The sequence below is a fragment of the Spermophilus citellus genome (genome assembly GCF_964194105.1).
Source record: "Spermophilus citellus genome assembly, chromosome: 4".
In the NCBI taxonomy this organism is placed as follows: domain Eukaryota; kingdom Metazoa; phylum Chordata; class Mammalia; order Rodentia; family Sciuridae; genus Spermophilus; species Spermophilus citellus.
In genome coordinates, this window is record NC_138185.1 from 72,708,803 (window position 1) to 72,732,724 (window position 23,922).

At 41.0% G+C, this 23,922-nt stretch overlaps 1 protein-coding gene across 1 annotated transcript in view; it reads left to right on the forward strand.

Annotated features, from left to right (window-relative positions):
* Positions 1–18,602: 18,602 nt before the first annotated feature.
* Positions 18,603–23,922, forward strand: part of CTXND1 (cortexin domain containing 1) — a 39,180-nt gene continuing 33,860 nt past the window's right edge. The window contains exon 1 of the mRNA XM_081293326.1: positions 18,603–19,031. The gene's annotated coding sequence lies outside the window, so the exon portion shown is untranslated. The remainder of the gene's footprint in view (positions 19,032–23,922) is intronic.

A 23,922-nucleotide genomic window follows, 5' to 3' on the forward strand; every position in this document is an offset into this window, starting at 1 on the left:
AGATGGTATTGACAAGAAAGAGAGGTGGAGAATAAGACATCTCTAGGATCATGAGGGCTGGCAAGGGGTGAGTCATTTTGAGTCATTTTCCAGTGCCTGGGTGGCCTTTACATTCAGCTCAGCACATGGCAGATGGTACTAAGGCCAAGACCAGGAATTATTCAGTTCCCTGAACACAGACACTCTGGAATCCATCCCAGCTGGCTGCAGACACCAACATGATGGTGCTCAAGTTCCCCATTCCAGACTCATCTTGTTCAAGGCACAGCTCTGGAGTCACTGCCAGGTTCAGGGTTCTCTGAGGTCTCCAACAGACCTCACCTCTGTGATTGGCTCTAGCTCATCCTGCACTGTGCCATTTGCTCTGCTCTACTCATTTTTTCTTGTTGTGTATAAAAGTTTTATTGTGTATAATTCACATCCTATGAAATTTACCCTTTGAATGCACAGTCTAGTGGTTTTAGTCTAGTTACAGATTTGTACAACTATCACTACTATTTAGTTGCAGCATAGTTTCGCTACCTCCAAAAAGACCATTCCCAATAGCAGTACATCTCCATTTCCCCAACACATAGAAAATACTAATCTATATTCTGTCTCTATAGATTTGCTTATTTTACAGAGTTCAAAAAAGTGGCTATGAACAGCTATTATCAAGTTGCATAATATATGGGACATAATGTTTTCTAATATTTTTTATTAGAAAATATTATGGGACATCTGACTGTCTCTCCCCTGAGACACAGAAAAAAACTACAAGCTGAATCTGTTCATGACAGTGGCACTGATGTGAGTCCCTGCTGCCAATATGATACTGCTGGTTATCAGTGATGAGTCCTGCTTTCCCACATGTTGAAGTTTGAACATTAGAGAAGCACACTAAGGCAAGCATATGGAACAGGGTTTATTTAAAAAAGAGTAACAAAGACTTCTCCTGCGAGGGAGAAGGAGGCCATAGCTGGTAATATGGTATTCCAAGAAACAAGGTGTTCTGCCCTTTTTATATGTCCTAGGCTTCCTTTGTTCTCCTGCCTTTCCCCCTTTATCTTTCTCCTTCCTGTGGAGGTGACTAGGTCCAGGAATGTTCCCTGGGATGGCCAAAAGGTGGGAAATAGGTGGGCTGAAGGGGGAAGGGCAGGATGGAGTAGACAAGGACACATTAACAACTTTATAGCTCCCTGTAGGGAGGGGAAATTCCTGGGACAGGTTACCTTGGCCACAGGTTGGAGCAGGGGCAGATAAGATCCCTCAGGGGACAGTCTCCAACTTTCCAGACTCACTCAAAATTGGCCTCTTAGGTCCGACCTGACTCGATTTACCTATCTACACTGACTGCCTGTCTAATTCTGGCTTCAATCTGACTCTCTCTCCTCTGAGTCACAGAAAAAACTATAAGCTAAATCTGTTTGTGACAGTGGCACTGATGTGAGTCCTTGCTGCCAACAACAAGATTTTTGACACTGTGCTAGCTCCTGCCCTTCCCGACACCTGGGTGTTTAACTGTACCATGTAGTATTAGTTCATTCATATTGTAGCATTTATTAGTAATTCATCCCTATTTGCCCAATAATATTCCATTTCATGGTTATACCACATTTTTATCTGTTCATTCATCAGCTAATAAACATTTGGATTGTTTTCATTTTCATAACTAGCGTACATTACTGTTATAAATGTATATGTACAAGGTTTCTTGTGGACATAGCTTTCAATTCAGATATATACCCAGGAGTGGAATTTCTCATCGTATATTAACTCTTATGTTCAACATTTTGAGAAACTGCCAAAATGTTTAGCAAAGTGAATGTACCACTTTACATTTTTTCCAACAGTGCATGAGTGTTCCAATTTCTTTACATCCTTATCAAAACTGGCTTTTTAATATTGTTAGTGGATGTAAAGTGTCATTGTGATTCAGATTTTAATTTCCCTATTGACCAATGATGTTAAGCATCTTTGTATGTATTTGTTGCCTATCTTGTGCGTGCAAGTGTGTGTGTGTGTCTTTGGAGAAATGTTGTTTGCCCTTTTATTGTCGTTCATTGTTTATTGTTGAGTTACTTGCATATTCTCAACAAGGAAGAAAGGAGGGCAAAAGAGAGGGAGAAACCATTGGATTGAAGGATACTCAGGGTCATTGATACTCTTGGTGAGATAAGCTGAAGCCCTGTGAGTGGGAAGTCAGGTTTCAGTAAAGTGAATAGTGAGTGAAAGGTTAGACAACATAGCTAAGAGTGGGAGCAGAGTGATGAAGAAGCTGGAGAGAGATGCAGCTGGGGGATAGGCATCATACTGCCTTGAGCTCTCTTTTCTTGGTTATCCAGAAGTTAATGCATTGCTATTAAACTTTGTTCTATAAAACAAAGTTTTATAAAATTGGCTCCTTAACACCTTAAATCCAGGAATAGTCTTTCTCATACACATTGTCCCAGTGGTGCTTAACACCCAAAAGTTGACCAAGAAGCAATCTGAGGATTTAATTTGTGTTTTATGAATGACTAATAGTGTCTGGCTAAGACCAGTCCACACCCACTCCAGGGACAAAGTGCAGGTAGTGTGACTTGCTTCTGTAGGATTTGGATAGAGGCAACCCATGTTCCTCCATTGGTACAAAAATCACATGGAACTGGCTTAGCCATGTGGTGGGAATTCATTGTTTTTTCCACCATATGGTCTGGTGCTGATGACAACTGTGGATAGAGGCTTCCAGCTCCCACAAATCCCAGGGTATGCACAAAGTGGTGCAAAGTGATGGTTATAACATCAAGACCAGGGAAGGATCTTGTACTTTGCTTATTCTAGACCCTGGAGATCTAATCAAGCTGCACTGGCAACTAGTGCTATAGACCCCCCTCGTCTGGATTTTGTATGACAGTTCTGAAATTGCCAGGACCTTGCTGGGTTGGAAGTTCTATGGAAATGACACCCAAGCCTCTTTGCAACTCTTCCTCACAACTATCACAATCCTGAGAGCAGCTAAGACTGTGACACATTACCATATTATCCTCCTGGGTGATTTGATAGAGAAAGAGACATGGGTCTGAGAATCAGATAGACCTGGGCCAACTCCCACATCTAATTTCAAATAATACTTGCAATGGTCTAGATGTTTTAATATGCATTGTGGTGGTGTTATGAGGTGGGCCTTTGGGATGTGATTAGATCATGAGGGCTCCACCTTCATGAATGGGATTGGTGCCCTTATTGAAGAGGTATGATGAAAACTTATGCCTCTTCTGCCATGTGAGGACACATTGGGGTATCCCTAGGAGTAACAGGCCCTCAAGATAGAGAATCTGCTGGTGCTTTGATTTTGTGCTTCCTGTCCTCTGCTTACTGTGATCAGTAAAATTATGCTGTTGATTGGTTACCTAGTCAAAGGTATTTTGTCAGAGCAAACCAAACAAAGACAACACTGTTATTGTTTGTATCCAGAATGTCTTCCAAAGGCTCATGTGTTGAAGGGTTGGTCTCTAATGCAGCAATGTTCAGAAGCAGGAATTTTTGGGAAGTGATTTGATCTTAAGGGTGCTAACTGTATCAGTGGATTAGTCAGTTCATGCATTTATATATAGCTGAATGGGCGATTAGTAAGAGGGGCCTAGTTGGGGGAAGTAGGTCATTGGAAACATGCCATGGAAGGTTATGACTTGTCTGCAATTCTCTTACTTTCCCTCTCTGCTTCCTGGCTGCCATGAGGTGAGCATCTTTCCTATCCTATACCCTTCCACCCTTCTGTTCTATTTCACCATAGGCCCAGAAACAATGGATCCAGTTGACCTTGGACTGAAACCTCTGTAACTGTGAGCCAAAATAAATCTTTCCTCCTTTAGTTGTTTTTCTTGGGTCTTTTTGTCACAGTAATGGAAAGCTAACTAACACAAAACTGAATTGTAAACAGAAGTTTGGTTCTCATGGGTTCTTTGAGGCACACAGAAGGATGTAGGATCCATGGGGTCCTTTGTGTGTTGGTGTTTAACTACTCTTTTCCATTTTGATTATAGCCTGACTGGATCAGAGACTGAGATATATCCCTCTTTAAAATATACACTCACAGAATCAGATGATGAGTTTGGGAGATTGGGTAGAAGAATGAATTCTCATCTCTTTTGAATCTTGTACTATTTGACTATCCACTTATTAAAAATATGAATCAAATGCAAAACAAATATGTTGCAAAAGCAAGGATTCCAGTATACTTTATTCATTGTCTTAAGAAAGGGGCAATTAAGATAGAGCAAAATGTGAGTATTCATTGAATCTAAATGGTAGGTATGTGGGCATTTGTCATAAAAAACTCTGCTTTGCTTTGGTTTTTCTAACTGTGCTGATGTAATGGAAAATGCAATGGAGGCAGTTATGTTTGTGGAGAGAGTGATGGTATTATGGCTTGAATGTGAAGTTTCCTCCAAAAGCTCATGTTTGAGACAATGCAAGAAGGTTCACAGGAGAAATGATTGGGTTATGAGAGCCTTAACCAGTCAGTGAATTAATTACCCGATGGGATTAATTTAGTGGTAACTGAAGGTAGATAGGGTATGGCTGGAGGAGCTCTGTCCCTGTGGGCGTGCCTTTGGGGTATATATTTTTATCTGGTGAGTAGAGTTCTCTCTCTCTGCTTTCACATCATCATGTGAGCTGCTTCCCTCTGCCAAGCTCTTCTGCCATGATGTTCTGCCTCACCTCCAGCCTCGAGGAATGAAGCTGGCTATCTATGAACTGACTGAGACCTGTGAGACCAAGAGCCCCCAAATGAAATTTCCCTCTTATAAAATTATTCTTGTCAGGTCTTTAAGTCAGAACAGAGAAAAAACTAACTAAAACCAGAGGGATGGTGGGTGGTGGGTGGAGATATCTTGAGTCACTTGCTTTTAGTGACTGCTGTTAGGAGGTCCAGGAGGCTTCAATCTGGGCTGACTTTGTGTTGTGGATCTCAGAAATTGGGTGTGGGTTGTGGCACCAAATATGGATGTAAAGACCTGGGGAACAGTAGGTTGAGAGAGGGGATCAATTTCATCCAGCATGCAGAATGGTTGGTACCTGAGGGCCACTGTTATGGTTTAGATATGAGGTATCCCCTCAAAAAACTCTTATGTTAATTTGGGAGGCAAAATGTTATTAAAAGATTAAAAGAGTCACAATCTAATCTATTTAGTGGATTACTAATTTGAATGGTTTATTTGGTAGTAACTGTAGTCATGTGGGGTGTGGCTCGAGGTAGAAGATTACTTGAGGGGTATCTTGAGGATTAAATTTTTTGTCCTTGTCTTCTTACACTCTCTTTTTGCTTCCAGACTTCTGAGAAGCTTTCCTCTGACAAGCCCTTCCACAGGATGTTCTGCCTTACCTCAGACTGAGAGTGATGGGAAATGGCTGCCTATGGACTGAACCTTCGACACCATCAGCCCCAAATAAACTTTTCTTCCTTTAGGTTGTTCTGATCAGGTATTTTGGTCATCACAATGAGTGGAAAACTAACACAACCATGGATGGAAGGTCTTTCATTATCTCCAAACCTTGCTCCCCCAAATTCTAATCTTTGACAAACACCACCAGGTAACACATTTTTTTTGTAACTTCTCCATTTTTTTAACCTCTGATTTCTACTTTGCTTCCTTCATTCTTAGAGGAGGAACTTGCTTCATTCTTCATAGTGAAGATAGGAGCCATCAGATAGGGAACTGGTTGGCATCTGCTTCAGCTTCCAGGGATGTACTTTCATCTGTATCCTGATTCAATAGGACAGCTTTCTCTTCCAACTGGAGGCCACCTCTTCCTCCTATACCCTGACCCTGTGCCTAAACTTCTCAGGTTCCAGAGCAGTTCCTTGTGCTCACCAGCCTCTCTGTCTCTGCTGCTGATGACATTCATTCTATCAGCATCCAAATTGCCACGTCATTCCCCTTTGGGAAAGAGTAAAAAGCAAAGATAAGTACTTTTCCAGTACTCTACATGCTCCTCCATTCTCTTCACTTTTCAAGAGTTGTCTGACCTCAGCTTTTCCATCTCATCCCTCTTGCTCACTCCTCTGTCAATTCCAATCTGATTGCACTGCAACTGTCCTTGCAAAGGTCACCCTTGACCTTCACACTGCTAAGCCCCAGGCCAGAGATACTTTATAGCTCTTATGGTACTTGACCTCCTTAACATTTGCTGGCATCCATCACACCCTCTGCTTGAAGGAGCCCTCCTTGCTCTGCGCAGCAATTTTCTCTTGAGGTTTTCCCCTAATAACACTCTGCCACTCTATGTCAATCTCCTTTTCCTATTCACCCTTCTCCAATCTGTGTTTAAGCACAGATGTCCTGGGTTTTTATCTTATGAACACCTACCCTCCTTGTAGTCTCTGCTCTCTCTCCAGCAATATCAACATAGTGTATGATGTCAGTTACCCCCAACACCCTCAGACTTCTCCCTCTACTTTCCTTCCAACTTTATGCATCTATTTTTTCCTCAAAATCCTCATTTAAACATCTTACACACATCTCACACTTGACCTATCAAATCTGAACTCATGATATTTATCAAATCTTCTGCATACCTCAACAAATTAGTCCCCTTCAGCTCTAGCTCCACTGCTGTGCAATTGCTCAAGCTAAGAACCTGAGCACTATTCTTGGTAAACCCCATGCTGCTGAGCTTCCACAGCTATTCACAGATCGGTAGAGTTGGTTTTGCCCCCAAACAAATATGGTGGCACTTCTGTGTCATTTATCCCTACCACCACCCTCATCCAGGCCATCACCTTATACCTCCTTTCTTCCCTATAATTCATTATCTGACATTATTTTAAGAATGTATATGACCAGGTCACTTCTTTTGCCATTTTCAGGCCAAAAGCCTTTTCAAGGCCTCCGGAAGGGCATTTGCATTTCATTTCTGATCACAATTATGACTTCGTTTCCTGCCCTACCTCCCCCTTTCTTCACACTGAACCCCTGGCTCCCTGAGGGCCTTGGCATGCACTTCTGTAACCATCTGCTCTTTCTTCACTCTTGCCTTTTCAGCTCCTGCTCCTACTGAAGATGTCAGCATGAATGTTCCCTCTCCAGAAAGCTTTCCCAACGATTCAGGTTTGGTTAGGTCTCTTATTACCTTCTCTCACATGACTTCACTTCTTTCTCAAGCATTAATGCAGCTGTAAACAGATAATGTGTAAATGTTTCTCGATCGCCTCTCCAACACAGTGGATTGCAAGTTTCAGGGACAGCAGGGATTGTGCCTTATATTATTCACTGAACCTACAGTAAAAACAATGGATGCTTATTGAATGAGTGAGTGTGTGGTGTGGCAGTGGGGAGAGAGGAGATAGATGTGGTATTGGGAGGACAAAAGAAGAGTGAAAGATTTGTCATCACATTGCAGGCTTGTGGAGAATATGGAATTACTAGGCACTATGATAGGGGGATAGAAGATAAAAAAAAAGAGGGTCATGCCTGCTCCCATGAGTAGAGGTGGCAGGTTACTACCCTGTAGTCTAAGCAGCCAGGCTGTCCTGAGCAGGTCATCTCTCGAGATATGTGCAGTGGTGGTAGGAATCACTATAAGGAATACCTGGGATTCTCAGCCTTCCACTGTGTCAGGCCCTTTTCAATGGCAGATTAATTAGTACCTTAGGGGATAAGATTAAATCACAGACCAAGTTTGAGTGGCCTGAGATTTAATTTCAGGGATTCCCTCTTCCTATCTCAGGTTCAAAGCTTTTAAAAGTCTTACTTCTCTGCTTTTCTTCTCTCTTCTCTGGCTTTACCTTCTTGGAGACAGGGCTTTTTGGGTTAGAAATGCATCCCTTTGGGTAGAGAATGCTGATGTGTGGAACACCCAGGAGGAGGGTGGACAAGGGGTGAAGGGGCAAAAGTCCTCTTTGGAATGGGGTCCGTTATGACTTCCCAGGGGACCACGGTCTCTGCATGGGCAGGGCCTCCCAGGAGGCATCTGTGTTGACTCACAAGAGGAGAGTCAGAATCACAGAGCAGGACCAAAACTGAGGATTCAGATATCTGCCCCTGCCATTGTCACTGCCTTCTGTTTGCCCAGAAGGTGGGAGGAAGGCTCAGAAGCACACAGCTGGCATGATTTTCTCTGGATGATGCACAATACAGACTAGGGGAAGGGTTGTGAGTCCTATTTCAAGAGAAACCCCAAGAGTCAAGGCTTGGGCCAAGCTCCAAAAGGAGGAAGAATTCCATAGTCTCTACAAGAATGGAAAAAGAGCCCTCAGTAGACAAGGGCTCTGCAGCCTCAGGGCTCCTGTGGGCATCACAAACTCATCACCTCTTCCTGGAAACACTTCATGTTTTGACACCACCTCTCAATAGCCCCCAGTGCCCAAGCACACACATATGCACATACACCATACATCATACACAATGTGGTCACCCATTATGGGTTGAAGGAGTAGCTGAGAGTGGGCAGACACCCAGGAGCACTTATTTCTCAGGGCTGAGTAAAATAATTCTCTCGGGTCATATTAGAACAAAGATGGCCCACTGTGCAGTCCAGAGATTCTGATCCACCAGATCTGGGTGGGGGCACATGAATGTGCATTGCTAATAAAAAATGGAAATTCTCTGGTGACTCTGGTGAAGTTCCTGGGGTTTCAGGCCTACACTTTGCTTTTTGCAGACTGTAATAACCCCACTGCAAGAAGATCAGTGTGGGTTTTTGACTTTGGGAGTGATCTTGGGAGAGCCTGGAGCAGAAAGGAGGAGCCCTGGAAACTGGCAGGTAACACTGGGGCTGGAGCCTGGACAAAGATTTGACAGCAGGAACAAATAGGAGTGTCAGATGGACACAGTTTCTTCTGTCTGGAAAGGGTGTCTCCTACATAGCCCCTGAAGCTCCTCCAATCATAAGCACTTTTATCCTCCTAAGTACCTGCCATTAATCCTCAGAAACCAGAAAATGCAGCTACTCAGTAATTCCACTCCTGGGGATACACCTAGAAACTTGCAGATAGGGCCAAACAAAAACATGTATGTGGAAACCTTCAAAACAGCTAAAAGGTGAAAACAATCTGAAGTCCATCAACTGGTGCATGGATAAACACAATGTGGTATATTCATGATATTATTTAGGCATGAAAAAGAAAGAAATTCTGATAAATGCCACAACATGGATGAACCTTGAAAACATTATACTGAAGGCAAGAAGCCAGATACAAAATAATCATGCAATATCATTTCATATATGAAATGTCCAGAATAGGCAAATCCATAGAGAAAATGCCGATCAGTGGTTGCCAGGGAATGGGGGAGGGAAGGGTAAGGTGTGGCTGTTTAATAGGTATAGGGTTTCTCCTTAGAGTGATGAAAATGTTCTACAATTAGTAGTGATGATTGTACAATATTGTGAATGTACCAGATGCCACTGAATCGTACACTTTAAAATATTTTAAGTGGTGAATTTTATGTTATGTGAATTTTAACTCAATTAAAAATTAAGTATCTGCTTACATTTTCTGCATCTCTAGATCCTATTTAGGAGGGCTAAGCTTGCATCCTGGATTTATTAAGTAGTGTTCATTCAGGCAGTCAGACACTGAGGGAAAGCACTTGCCTTCATTTGCCATGGCCCCATAGCTCCTACAATATTAGGGATTGGAGACTGATTGCCTCCATCCCCCATGACTCAGCTCCTTTTATACAGCAGAATAACACAAACTTCCTTCTCTGGAGTTTCTGGGTCCTCTTAAGTTAGCAGTAAACATACCTTACAAACAGCAGACTTGGTCCTGGATACTGAGCACAGTCTAGAGAGAGGACTAATGTTACCTGGTGTTATGGACAGTAGGAGGATGAGAAGCTGGCCACTGGCATGGGTGAGACTACAATCTGGCTCATAGAGACCATGAAGACTTTCTCTCATCTTATCCCTGCCCCATCAGGGCACTGAGTCACTGTGCTTAACACTGCTCCCCCCATCCCAGGGACCACACCCTTCCTTCATTCACTAGTTCATTAATTCATTATTTACTTCTGTGTGTCTTCTACACATAGGGTACTGTACTAGACTTGGGTCTGGAAATAAACAAGACAAGGTCCCTGCTCTTATGGAGTTTCCAGTCCAGTCATAGCTACTCTTTTCAGTCCTACCCCAGCATTGAACAGCCTGGCTTCTAATAAGTTTCCTCATTTGTAATTATGATGTACTGATGATGTCAACCTCTGCATCTGCTTCATTATCTGCATATAAAAGTGCTTTGCGATCTGCTATTTAAGTCAATTTATAATGTTGCACTAGGCATAAGATTAAGTTCTTCAAAATTATGACTATTTAAAAAAGTTGTCCCAAGCAATTTTTATAAATTTAATTTGTTTTTATTTCTCCAAATATGGAATCCTTTCTGATATAATGTAACAATGGTTATAGGATGCCATTTGTTTCCTCTCTTATCCCTCTGAACTTGAAGTAAAATAATAACTTGAATATCTTCAAGTAAATAGCTTCAAGCAAATTACAATTTAAAAGGAATTTCAGGCATATGAAGATGAGAGATTCAGGAATAAACCAATAAGGCACATTTGGTTTCAGTATCCAACACTTTGGATAGCAAGCCACTCATTCTTCATTCTGACTTGACTTGAGAGAGCCTTAGTTAGGGCTAATCGATTCTTAACATCTTTAACGCAAGATCATTTGCTTCCAGGAAGGATACTGTGCTGTGGCTCAGGCTAGCTAGCATGGGTCAGGTGCTCAGATAGCAGGGTGCTCAGATAGGAAGGCAATGGGGGATACACTGTGAGCAACAGGCAATAGGTGGACCCACATCTGGGCCCTCAGCAAATGTCTTACCATAACTAAATATTTAGATTCCAGGAAGTCCCCGACTTCCTTACCATCCCATTTCAATGTCTGTATGTTCTTCTGTACATTCTTCTTTCCTTTCCCTTGGTGTCTCCCTGGCTCTTGCACACCATTTCAGCCAAGGTCTGTGCTGAGTTTCTTTGAACTTTGGTCTAACATTAGTGAATGGGTCTCAAATTCTTCTTTGGTCCAGAGGAATATGGAGAAGCTGCAGGTGGGAGACTGTCAGAAATGAAGGAGGACCAAGTTTTTGAGTCAGGTACAATTGAGCTTCTTTCCTCTGCTTCTGTTAAGAAAAGAAGACTCAGGTACCTGTCAGCGTGTTTCCATCTCAGGAAAACATTGCTGTGGCAAGCAGCAGAGTCAGAACTTGAACCCGTGACAATGACCAAGTTTTTGCATCTATAGATTATGCTTCATGTGTCGAGAAGCCCATTAGAGATTCATGCTATCAGGCTTCTGTTCTTGTCCTGCACCCCCATGAACTCTACTCACTAGCACAGTAAGACTCTTCCCAAAGCAGACTCCAGGCATTTTCAGCAATGGGGATCACTTTTTTTTTTTATTAGTTACACATAACAGTACAATGATCTTGACAAATTCATACATTTGAATCAAATGGGGTATAATTTCTCATTTTTCTGATGGTACAGGTTGCAGAATCACATTGGTCATACAGTCACCTATAGGGGATGTGGCTCAAGCGGTAGTTCGATCCTCAATACCACATAAAAAAATATATTGTGTCCACCTAAAACTAAAAAAATGTATATTAATGAAAGTTATGATGAGAATGATAATCCCTCTTTATACTCTGGTTTCTCTTCAGATCATATAAATCTTTCACCTTTTACTTTTTTGTTTTTAAATTAGAGCATTAGAGCAGCAATGTGGATCTTTACTAAAGATTTTCTCCACTATGGGGTGAAAAACAGAGAACTATGTTGTATACATTTTATAACACCCAATAGGATTTCCTGAAATTTTGCTTAAAACATGCCTTTCAAATGAATAATAAAAGGGGGTCTTGTGAAAATAGAAGGGAGAATAGTAGAGTAGAAGCAGGGGACCAAGGGTAAGGGAGGAGGGGAGGAAAAGGGGAAGAACTGGGGAGTAATGTTGACCCCATTATACTATGTGCATATATGAATATATAACAATCCATTCCAATTTTTTTATTTATTTTATTTTTTTATTGGTTGTTCACAACATTACACAGCTCTTGACATATCATATTTCATACATTAGATTCAAGTGGGTTATGAACTCCAAATTTTTACCCCAAATGCAGATTGCAGAATCACATCGGTTACACATCCACAATTTTACATGATGCCCTATTAGTAACTGTTGTATTCTGCTACCTTTCCTATCCCCTACTATCCCCCCTCCCCTCCCCTCCCATCTTCTCTCTCTACCCCATCTATTGTAATTTATTACTCTCCTTGTTTATTTTCCCATTCCCCTCACAACCTCTTATATGTAATTTTGTATAGCAATGAGGGTCTCCCTTCATTTCCATGCAATTTCCCTTTTCTCTCCCTTTCCCTCCAACCTCATGTCTCTGTTTAATGTTAATCTTTTCTTCCTGCTCTTCCTCCCTGCTCTGTTCTTAGTTGCTCTCATTATTTCAAAGAAGACATTTGGTATTTGTTTTTTAGGGATTGGCTAGCTTCACTAAGCATAATCTGCTCTAGTGCCATCCATTTCCCTGCAAATTCCATGATTTTGTCATTTTTTAGTGCTGCCTAATACTCCATGGTGTATAAATGCCACATTTTTTTTTATCCATTCATCTATTGAAGGGCATCTGGGTTGGTTCCACAGTCTAGCTATTGTGAATTGTGCTGCTATGAACATCGATGTGGCAGTATCCCTGTAGTACGCTCTTTTAAGGTCTTCAGGGAATAGTCCGAGAAGGGAAATAGCTGGGTCAAATGGTGGTTCCATTCCCAGCTTTCCCAGGAATCTCCATACTGCTTTCCAAATTGGCTGCACCAATTTGCAGTCCCACCAGCAATGTACAAGCGTACCCTTTTCCCCACATCCTCGCCAGCGCTTGTTGTTGTTTGACTTCATAGTGGCTGCCAATCTTACTGGAGTGAGATGGTATCTTAGGGTGATTAGATTTGCATTTCTCTGACTGCTAGCGATGGTGAGCATTTTTTCATGTACTTGTTGATTGATTGTATATCCTCCTCTGAGAAGTGTCTGTTCAGGTCCTTGGCCCATTTGTTGATTGGGTTATTATCTTATTGTCTAATTTTTTGAGTTCTTTGTATACTCTGGATATTAGGGCTCTATCTGAAGTGTGAGGAGTAAAAATTTGTTCCCATGATGTAGGCTTCCTATTTACCTCTCTTATTGTTTCTCTTGCTGAGAAAAAACTTTTTAGTTTAAGTAGGTCCCATTTGTTGATTCTTGTTATTAACTCTTGAGCTATGGGTGTCCTATTAAGGAATTTGGAGCCCGACCCCACAATATGTAGATCGGAGCCAACTTTTTCTTCTATCAGATGCAGAGTCTCTGATTTGATATCTAGCTCCTTGATCCATTTTGAGTTAACTTTTGTGCATGGAGAGAGGAGGGGATTCAGTTTCATTTTGTTGCATATGGATTTCCAGTTTTCCCAGCACCATTTGTTGAAGATGCTATCCAATCCATTCCAATTTTATATTTAACTATAATGTACCAATTTAAAAAATATAAGGAAGACTAATAGAGTAGAAGAGGACCAGGGGGAGAAGGAGAGGAGCAAAGAGGGGAGTACTGGGGACTAAAATTGAGAAAACTGTTCTTGCACTTATGACTGTATCAAAATGAACCTCACAATTAAGTATAACTACAATGCATTAAAATAAAACAAAAATAAAAAAATTAAGACATATCTTTCTCTTTTCACAAAATGGCAGGGAAGTAACAGGACCTACTTCTCTGACGGTGTAACAGAATCTAGGTGTCTAATTCCATTCTGCCACACAGTAACAATTTCAATTTCAGATGTGTGATAATGTGACAATGGGCCACATGGATGTGGCAGAAACTGTTCCAGACATAGGCTCAGGAGATTTGAGTGCTAGTTCTGGGATTTGGGACTGAAGTCTTAAGACATTGAATAAGCATCTTAACTGGCTTCTGCCCTCAGTTTCCTCATCTGTAAAATGGGAATACATCACTGCCTGATCTGCCTTCCAATAGAGTGACAGTTAGAAATGCAGATGATATATGAGAAAGAACTCTGCATACCCTGAGACTGGTCCAGCTGGTAGGAATTTTCTCCTTCATTTAGAACTGGACCACCTATTAGACTTCCTGAAATGAAGAGGAGAGACAGCTTTCACTCATGTGTGCTTTCCTCTGTTTTCTAACATCAGAAGAGCCTGTATCAAGTAGGAGGTGTGGCCCTGAAGCACAGGGAAGGGCTGGAGGAGGAGCTGACCCCTTGCTGTGTCATTCAGCAGAGGCAGAGAGCCCAGAGCAGAGACATCAACAGCACCTGTGACAATGGCCAACAGCTGGGGATTTCCCAAAGCTTCTCTCAAAAGCTGCCTCCTCAAACTATCTAGGGATGGAACAGGAACACCAGAGCTGATAGGAAGCTCCAAGTTCCCCCATGTCCTTGTCTAATGGAGAAAAGGAGAGACACAGGGGCTGATTCAAAGTCATGAGTGGAAAGAGCCTTTTGGGGAGATTCAACATCCAACCTAAGTGCTGGTTAAATTAGGTATCAGTGAGTGAGATTTAACTAATCCAGTTGAAGGTATCTTCTGCTTTGAATATTGAGAATGAGAGAAAGTTATTATTTAACACTGAAGCAATTCTCATTTCAAAAACACAAAATAAAAAGATAAGAATGTGAGATAGTGCATGTGTGCATTTAGCTATTCCACAATGAACATATTCAGAACATCACATTGTATACCAGCAATAATCATATAATTCATATTTGTCAATTAAAATTAATTAATTAATTTAAAAACAGGAATTGGACATTCATTTTGTATACCACCCATACATTTATTTGTAAATTAAAATTAGTTAACTAATTTAAAAAGAATAGACTGAAATTAGAAATTTCTTTGCAAGGCATTGAGTGGACAGTGAGAAGCAACAGGCATTTTTTCAAGCTTAACAATAAAGACTGAACTCACCCTATAACATTCTGCTAGATGGTTCACATTTGATGTTGCAAGAATTGTTCTCTCTACTTTATGATTGAGAAGATATTAGCTGCCATATGTTGGCCATGGTTATATATTGAGTAAATTAGAGAGTAAGAACTGTAACCCAGGGCTGTTTGACTCCAAGTCTAGCATTCAGTCCAGAGTCCTAACCGTATAATCTCTGTGGTCAAAATTTGTCCATTTTCTGCCCAATTTTCTCACTTCGTTTTTTTCCAAATGGAGACATTTCAGAACACAGCATCATTGTCTATTCCTATATAATCATTATGGTCTTTAATGTCATATGCAGTTACAAACACATTTCCTTCACTAGATTTACTGGATGTCTGAGGCCATATTATTCTTCTGGGGAAGCTGATGATTTCCTTGCCCCACAACATTAGGCTTGGCTAGATGACTTAACACTCTGGTAGAAGTGTTAAGAACCTGTGGTTGGCTGTATCTTCATTTTCTTCCTGCAAAATTGCCTAGGTGTCAAGGTGCAAGGTGAAGGTGCGAGATGACCTGTATTCCCCAGTGGAGTTCCTGTAATAGAGCCAAGCCACAGTCAACCCACTGTAGATGTATAGAGCAAGTGAGAGGGAAACACTTTTATCATAAGGTACTGAGATTTAGGGACTGTTTGTAAACACAGCAAAACCCAGCCTGTTCTGACTAATGCTTTGCCCAGTGGGCATTATACCAACATAGGTTTTTAAAACTAAGAACCATGAACATTAATATCTTTGTGTGACTAATGCTATTACATGAAGCTCAGGAGGCTGCCATGTTTTCTTGAATTAAGGAGGTAATAAAGCCAGTGTAGAATTAAAAAGGAGAATAAAACTAATGCCCTGGCAGAAGCAGAGACAGGGAGTGGAGAGAAGCCTCGGAGTCAATGATGGTTGTAGTAGTTTTAGCTTATTTGTTGCTTAGATCTTTGTCTTGATTCCATTCCTATAAAATGGAGATACTTCTTATACCTTCTTTTTAGTTGTAAATGGCCCCAATATCTATCTATCTATCTATCTATTTATTTATTTATTTGATGTTGAAGATTGAATCTAGTGCCTCACATGTTGGAGGCAGGCACTCTACCACTAAGCCCCAGCCCCAGCCCGTAGTTGTACCTTCTTAGTGAGGATTTGTTTTTTGTTTTGATTTTGGTAAATTATTATATAGGAAGTGCTTAGAATTGTAACTATGTCACATTTAGTGCTTAGAATTGAATTAAATAAAATATAATATTATTTTATTTAATTATATTTAATTAACCAATCCTCAATTATTGTGTCAATTTTTTACTATTATAAATTGTATAAATATATGCTGTATGCATTTTGTCCACTTGTCAAATGATCCCTTTAGAAAAATCCTTGAAAATAGATTTGTTTGGTATATTGCTATAAACATAAAGTATTTAATTTGGTATTTTTTCTCAAACTGTATTGTAGAAATATGTACTAATTCACATTATCATAAGTAGTAAGGGAGAATACCCATTCTCCAAATTGCTCACCTGTGTTGGATTTTACCAATATTTTAAACTTTTCCAGTTAGTAGGTTAAAAAGTACAATTTTCTGTACTTTTTATTTGCATTTGTTTCATTGCTAGAGAGAATACTTATTTTGTTCTGTTATTTATTTTCTTTGGTGAATTGCCTGCTGATCTCTTTTTCTCCTTGTTCTAGTGGCTTAATCATCTATACTTTTTTTTAATGATTATAAGAATTTTTTTTGCAAATTATTATATTAAAATGTTGCTATCATAATATGGCCAAAAGAGACAAGACAGGGCATTCATTTAAATTTGACTTTCAAACCAACAGTGAGACAAAAAAATAATTCGTGGCTAAACTAAAATTCAAACTCAACTGGGTGTTTATGATTTCAGTTTGTTAAGTTTAACAATCTTCCATCACATGCATAGCAAATATTTTACAGATTGTCATTTAGTTTTGAATTCTGTTTGCAGTGTTTCCCATAAAGAAGTTTGTCTACATTTTTATATCATATCTCTCAGTTTTTATGGTTTCATGATATATTTAGAAAGTCTTTTGAGAATCCCAGGTTCATGGGATTCACCTACTTATTTATTTTTTGCCTTACATTTTTACATTTAATATTTGATGAATCAGGAATTTACTTTGGTTTGGGGCACTAGGTAGAAAATCAGCTCTATCTCCTGTTAATAGCTCCCTATTGTTTAAATATCACTTATTTAAAAATCCTTCTATTCCATCAACTAGAATATCACAGTTTCTTGCGTACTTCTCATTTTGGGATCTTGGTCCTACTCTGTGCCAATGGTGAGCTGTTCTAATTACTGCTGCTCTGTGCCAGAGCGAACAAGGCTATGCACAGGATGCAAGGATTCTGTAGGCATAATGCCTGTGTCCAATCCCCAGTCCCCACTTTTGCCTGTGTGAAATTGAGTGTGATACCTATTCTACTGGCCTTTCATTTCCTACACTTAAGTGCCAGCAATATCATCTGTGTCACAGGGTTGTAGTGATAAATGATAAACACATTGATAAATGATACATGTAAAGCATTAAACATTAAGCACTCAGCCAATGTGGCTTTTATTTATAAATCATGTGTGCATGCATGACTTCTTTTATATACCCAATAGGACTAGTTTCCCTTATAATCTTTATTAACATTTTATTTACTTTCTTTTTTTTTCTTTCTAAAGAGACTAGGAATCATTGAGGTAAAAAGAAAATTCTACTTGTAATTTGGTGAAGATTACATTGAAGAGGGCTTGTTAGGATCACAATATTTACTTCTTGTCCTAGAATAAGTTTTGCGTCTTAATAATTGAGTCAGATCTCCTTTAGTCCTCTGGTACAGAGTAGATCTATCTATCTATCTATCTATCTATCTATCTATCTATTTATTTTTACAGAACACATTTCCTGGTAAGTTTATATTCCTAGTTATGAATGTTTTTGCTATTAGTGAGAATGGGATTTGGCATTCACATTTCTCACTGGTGAATAAGTGTACAAGAACACTGTTAATTTGTTAAGTTTATTTTACAACCTGCCAATTCATTGGAAAATCGATTTCACTCGATGTTCAGTTTGGATTCTCCAACCAGACAACTACCTCTGCTGAAAACAGCAGTAATTTTCCTCCTGCTTTCCAATTCAAAAACTGAATATATATACATAGTAAAAAGGCACAACTTCATTAATTTTACACTTGATTTCTTTCTTATGTCTGGTTGCCTTGATCAGACTTTCTTTCCGCTTGAGCTTCCTCTAACTTTAATGGAAACGTTTGTCTTGCTATTAAGCATAATGCAGGCATTGAGTTGGGTTTTATGGTCCGCCCCCGCCCCCCACCACCCCTTTGTTTTTGTTTTTCACTGTAAAAGGAGTCTCTGAAGAGAACGCATTTGAAGAACATCTCAGAATAAACCAGATTGGCTCTTGGGCCCACTCCTCGCGCTGGCAAAGCTCCACCCCGGGGGCCGAAGTTTCTCCCTCCGTTTCCGCTTGAACAGCGTCCAGCTGCCTCGCTTTTAAAATGCCAGGGCGGCAGCGGCTCCCCTTAGAGCACCCTCTCGGCGGCTGGTCCGGGCTCGCCCGCGCCACCTGGGCGCTGACTCAGCCGCAGCCCGGCCGCTGCCCACTCAGCCGGGCCTGGGGCTCGCCGTCGCCCCGGCCCCACGCCCGGCGTCCCCAGCGCAGGAAAGCGCTGCAGCGAAGGAACCGCGGTAGTCCCGGGCTTGGTGCTGGCCGGGCCGCGGCTCCGCAAGCGCTCGGGATGGGCCTGGCCGAATAGGGAGCATCCCAGGAGGATCCCGGGACTTGCCGCCGCGGTGCCTCCGGGGCTGGAGCGCAGGATCTTCGGCGCTGCGAGGGCTTCGCGCGGGTCCCCGCAGCTGAGTGAGCCCGCTGGCCGCAGGCAGGGGAACTGTTAGCTGAAGTCGGGCGGAGAAGCGCCACAGCTGCGAGGAGAGCCGCGTGGACACCTGAGGCCCGGACTCTCCCCTCAGCGGCACTGCGCCCCGGGGCTTCTCTGTTGGCCGGGATCAGACCTACGTGGCAGGTAACAGCAGCCCTTGGGCTGCCTCAATGGGAACCACGCATGGGCCCGTTTTGCAGCAACCGTTTAGGCTACGGTTTCGGGTCTAAATCCTGGGAGAGTGCATGCTGTGTTCAGGCACCACCATCGCTGTGCTGAGCCATTATCTCCCAATTTGGGAGATTCTTGGTCTCTCTACCCCTGGGGATTTTGGGTAGTGTGAATTGAAACTGAATCAAAGTTAGAATTTCTTCTCCTCAAGTTCAGCACTTAAATTTCAGTTTCCTCTTGTGGCTGACAGTAACGTAGAACAGATTTTTCTAAGCATAGTTGATGAAGGTCATAATTGATGTAACTTCTGGGAAAAGTTATGTTGGTGGCAGTCTTTCTTAAGAAATGGCAAGTCTGAGACGCATTTTGTTCTGATCTGCTGTGAAAAGCCTAATCCAATGTTTTATACACACACACACACACACACACACACACACACACACACAATTTTATGTCCCCCCATCAGTGGAGAAGTGAAAATGCTTCTGGGGAATGTATTATGGATCTGATCATTGGGGTTTTTATTGCCCACAGGGAAAGTTCTGGAAAAGGAAATGTCAGAAAGTCCAAGGTGATGCATTTTGTCACTAGATGCACAATAGTGTCACAATGGCCTGTCTCCTGGGGTGGGAGAAGAGTCCCATCACAACCTTCCTGCTGGCCTTCCTAGACAGGTTCCATTCTGACCCCATCTGCATTGGCTGAAAGGTTCTCAGTCATTCTCTGGATTTACCCGAGAGGACCAGAGCCTTTGGCTGGACACTATGATTCAGTCTCACTACTTCGCATCAAATATGTATTCAATGAATTAGGGGGTTTAATGCTAGAGGTTCTGGGACTGGAGTCTTGTATTTCCTCACTTTCATGAAGCCACTTTTTGATCTTTGTGGACCTACAAAGTAGGTTTAAGATGTCATAAAGCCAAACATTCAAGGATTTAGATGTAATTTATAAGCTGGATTTCGATTAAAGCTACATTTTCAGGGATGGTTTAGCATGGGGTATGTATCAGCTTTGAGGATGCATTAGTGGGAATAATGTGCAAGCAAAACCTTACTTCCTTAGGAGAACTTCTGAAACAAATGGCTTTATCTTTATTAAAAGGAAAAATTGTAAGTAAGCTATTCATTTATTTATGTAATCTTTGCATTAATATACTCTTGTTCCAAAGGATTAATTTCTTAATCACTTTTTCCAGAAATACTTTTTATTATTTCTGAATGAAACATAAGTTATGAATACAGGAATTCAAATAAGTGTGAAATATTACAGCAAATTTCTAGGTGTTAAATTTTTCAGGTGTAAATTTAAAATAAACAAGGTTATGAGGGAAATGATTTTAAAAAATCTAAAATTTGATAAGCCTAAAAAGTAACTAGAAGTTCAGTGACTACTTATAAGTGTCATTTAGAGAACTGTGTATTTTTCTAGTTTATTTCCTTACTGGGTTAATGAAAGAGCAGCCATTCTGAATATACGTTCATGCTAGTTAATCTTTCTTTGACAAATATTTACACTACCAGGACACACTGCTACAGCAAAGACTCAAAATTTGTAGCCCTGAGATTGTTCATGTATACTATTGTTAAGTTTGTAAGCCTTAAATGAAAGATAAAACGATATGAAGGAAAATGACCTTAAATTATCCTGTTTGGCCACAATAGAAAGAAAAATGTTTATGAAATTGATGAGGTTCCAAATCTCTGAGATTAATGCTTCTAATAAGTTCAAATGTAGAGGAAGACCATAATGGCTCTGAATTTTGGCATTGAAGGCTATAGAATTGGTCTATGTCTGGGGATTTTTTAAGTAACTGAAGTTCATTATTAAAAGTGACATTTTTGAATATTTGAATTACTTTGGAAGGAAATATTCCTAAAGTGCATGATTTGGCTCCTATCATTAGAGAGTTGGCTAATGGGGATGTGTGTGCTTCTTGCCAGCTCAGAATCAGCACTGAGGAAATCAGTTATCCTGTGTACATAGGAGAGCAAGAATTCAGTGTCTGTCAGATAGATCCATGCTTAGTCCTGGCTCTGTCACTAGTCAGATGGACTTAAACTAGTTGCCTTTTTGATTTTCAGTTCTCTTATTTATGAAGTCCCACTATAATCAATACTAAGTCAGTTCTGTTTATTAAGCACCTAATTGTAGACCAAGCATTTTAAATATGATATCATTCAATTCTCAGAATAACACCCCTCCCCCTTCCATTTTTCTGACAGGGAAACTCGTGATCAGAGAAGTGTTCTGAGTTTCCTAAGGTTAATTGAGAGTAGGGAAAAAACTGTGTTCCAAACTGGGATATTTGATTTGGAAGCTTACATTCTTCTCTCCTGTGTTGTACTTATTGTATGAGATTGCTTAAAGGAAAAAAAAAATCTTTGATACAAAGTCAGCACTAAAAAAAAAAAATGTAGCTTTACTTAATTATGGCTACCAGTTTCACATTTTGAAGATTAAATTGAGATAATTTAATCTTTGAGCCTAGGGAGTGGCTGCTTTGTGAATGGTCATGACTGCACTGGTTATCTCCTGCAAGGTCCTAGAATCTGCCCTAAGACTCAGTTTCCATGTTTATAAACTTAGGGCAATATTGCCTTCCTGGTTGTATTATGCAGGAATTGTAGTTGATGATGCATGTGAATGAGCTAGACTAGCATGGAGCATGTGCTTTTCAAACATAGTTCTTGCCAACCATTCCCTCCCATAGTTTGCTCCTGTCATTTTCCCATGGACTCCAATGCTCAATAGATTTCCTCCATGTGTCCTTGAATGCATGCCTCTATGGCTGGATATTCCTGGAAGGGTCACCACTGAGTCCCCTTGGCTGTGATGTTTCAAGCTCTTCCAGGTGAAGCCCTTCTGAGAAACTCATTACAAGAGAAATTTGGGAAGACAAAAGTCAGTGATGGGAAGAGATTAGGCTGGGACACTTCATTCCAGAATCCCCAGCCCACTGTTTACCTCTAGAGCCAGACACTTCTAAGAGGCCTTCGTAGCACAGAGTGGCTTCCACATAAATGGGCATCCTCCTCTGTACCTATAAGCTTTGGCGTCAAGGTCCTTTATGGTGTCCAGCCTGGTTGGTGGTCCAGGAATGCATTTGCCTCTCACTCAAGGTCTAGACTAGAAGCACAGCAAGTGTTTCCCTGGTCTTCTCCTTAGCGCCCACCCTATAATCCTGACCCTTGAGATTATTCTAGGATTAAAAAAATCTGTTATTTTATTTTTGATTGACTTATAACAATTACACATATTTATGGCGTGGAACTTTAAGGTTTTACACTCATGTAGCAAGGACAGGTTCAGACAGAGGAATGAAAAGAAAGACCATTCTCCACTTAGACTTGAGCTTCTCCTAGTGACAGAAAATGTGACCCGGGGGTCTCAGGAAATGTCCTCAAGCTACATATTTTGTATTCAATATAGAGTTTATCCTCTGTCCTTATGAGGATTTTGTATCCTTCTCTAGTCCTTCAGAATCCCAAGGATTTCAAAATAGTCCATCTATACCCTTGATGCATGTGAATGAGCTAGACTAGCTGGAGCATGTGCTTTTCAAACATGGTATGGACCCTGATTGCCTCTCAAGGTTGGATCAGGGTCAGGAAGGCAGGGATTGTTCTGTCACCCTTGCAAACCAGGCTAGGGTAGACACAGGTGATTATAAGAATAGTGTTCTTTCTATAGATGTGAATTTTCATGCTTGGGTGGCCATGATGAGTTGACTAGAGGTGGCAGGCATTATGACACCCATTTGTCATCCAGAGGTTGATAGCTAACAAGTGGCCTGACACCACATGGCCTCAGTGGTCATAACCTGCTTCCTCTGGTTACACAGACACCTCCTTGGCTCAGGTGGAGCTCCCTGTGTTTTAAGAGTCCTTAAATAGAAGGCACATGCTTGTGGGCTAGGGTTGAAGCTCAGTGGAAGGCACTTGCCTAGCATGTATGAGGCACTGGGTTTGATCCTCAGCACCACATACAATAAATAAATAAAGTAAAGGTATTGTGTCCATCTACAACAAAAAATAATGATAATTAAAAAACAAACAAACAAACAAACAAACAAAAAAGAAGGCAGATGCTTGTCATGCCTCCTTCTCCTACCCAGAGCAGACATTACTATTTGGCTATGATACTCTTTCCTACCAAACTACAATGTGGACTGAAGTTGGCTTAGGAAACAGTATCTATGTGGGTACTGTAGATGATGGGAAGATTAAGAAGTTTTAAGTCAGTTTAGTAATGTGGTGGCAAAATTATTCAGTGTTCACTCTTCCTTCCTAACCTCCTCACCCTCTCCCCCTGTGCCTCCTAAGAGCAAAAAGGGCAGTTATAAAAACTATTTCTGTGTAGCTAAACATGCTCAAGACTCCTCCAGGCAGACATAGGACCTCTAGCTTGTTCAATGCACTGCTTAAAGGCCTGAGAGAATGTGTCTGTGCCCTCCTCAGTTTGTCTGCATTAACTTAGAAGTGACTTACATTGTTGAATATTAGGCAGAAGAGACCTGAGACTTGGTTCATTTGCATCTGAGAGGGCACAGACCAGGCAGGCTCAGCAGTGACACCCCCATGCATCATAATAGCCAGAGCACCAGGTACCTGGAGGGTAGGGGTAGACTTGCCATCTAAATCTTCATCAAGAGTATTACTGCATAGCTTCCAAGATGGCTCTCCTCTTGGAAAATAGTCCATCACTCCTCTTTTTAAGTGATATATCAGAGGGGCCAAATGACTTGACAAATTAACATTCTGAACTCAACTCCCAGGAAGTGAAGTTGGTTCCATTGGCATCAATGCTATATGCTCAAATTGTTCACTGTCAAAACCTGTGTTCCCCTTCTTCGTGCTCTAGT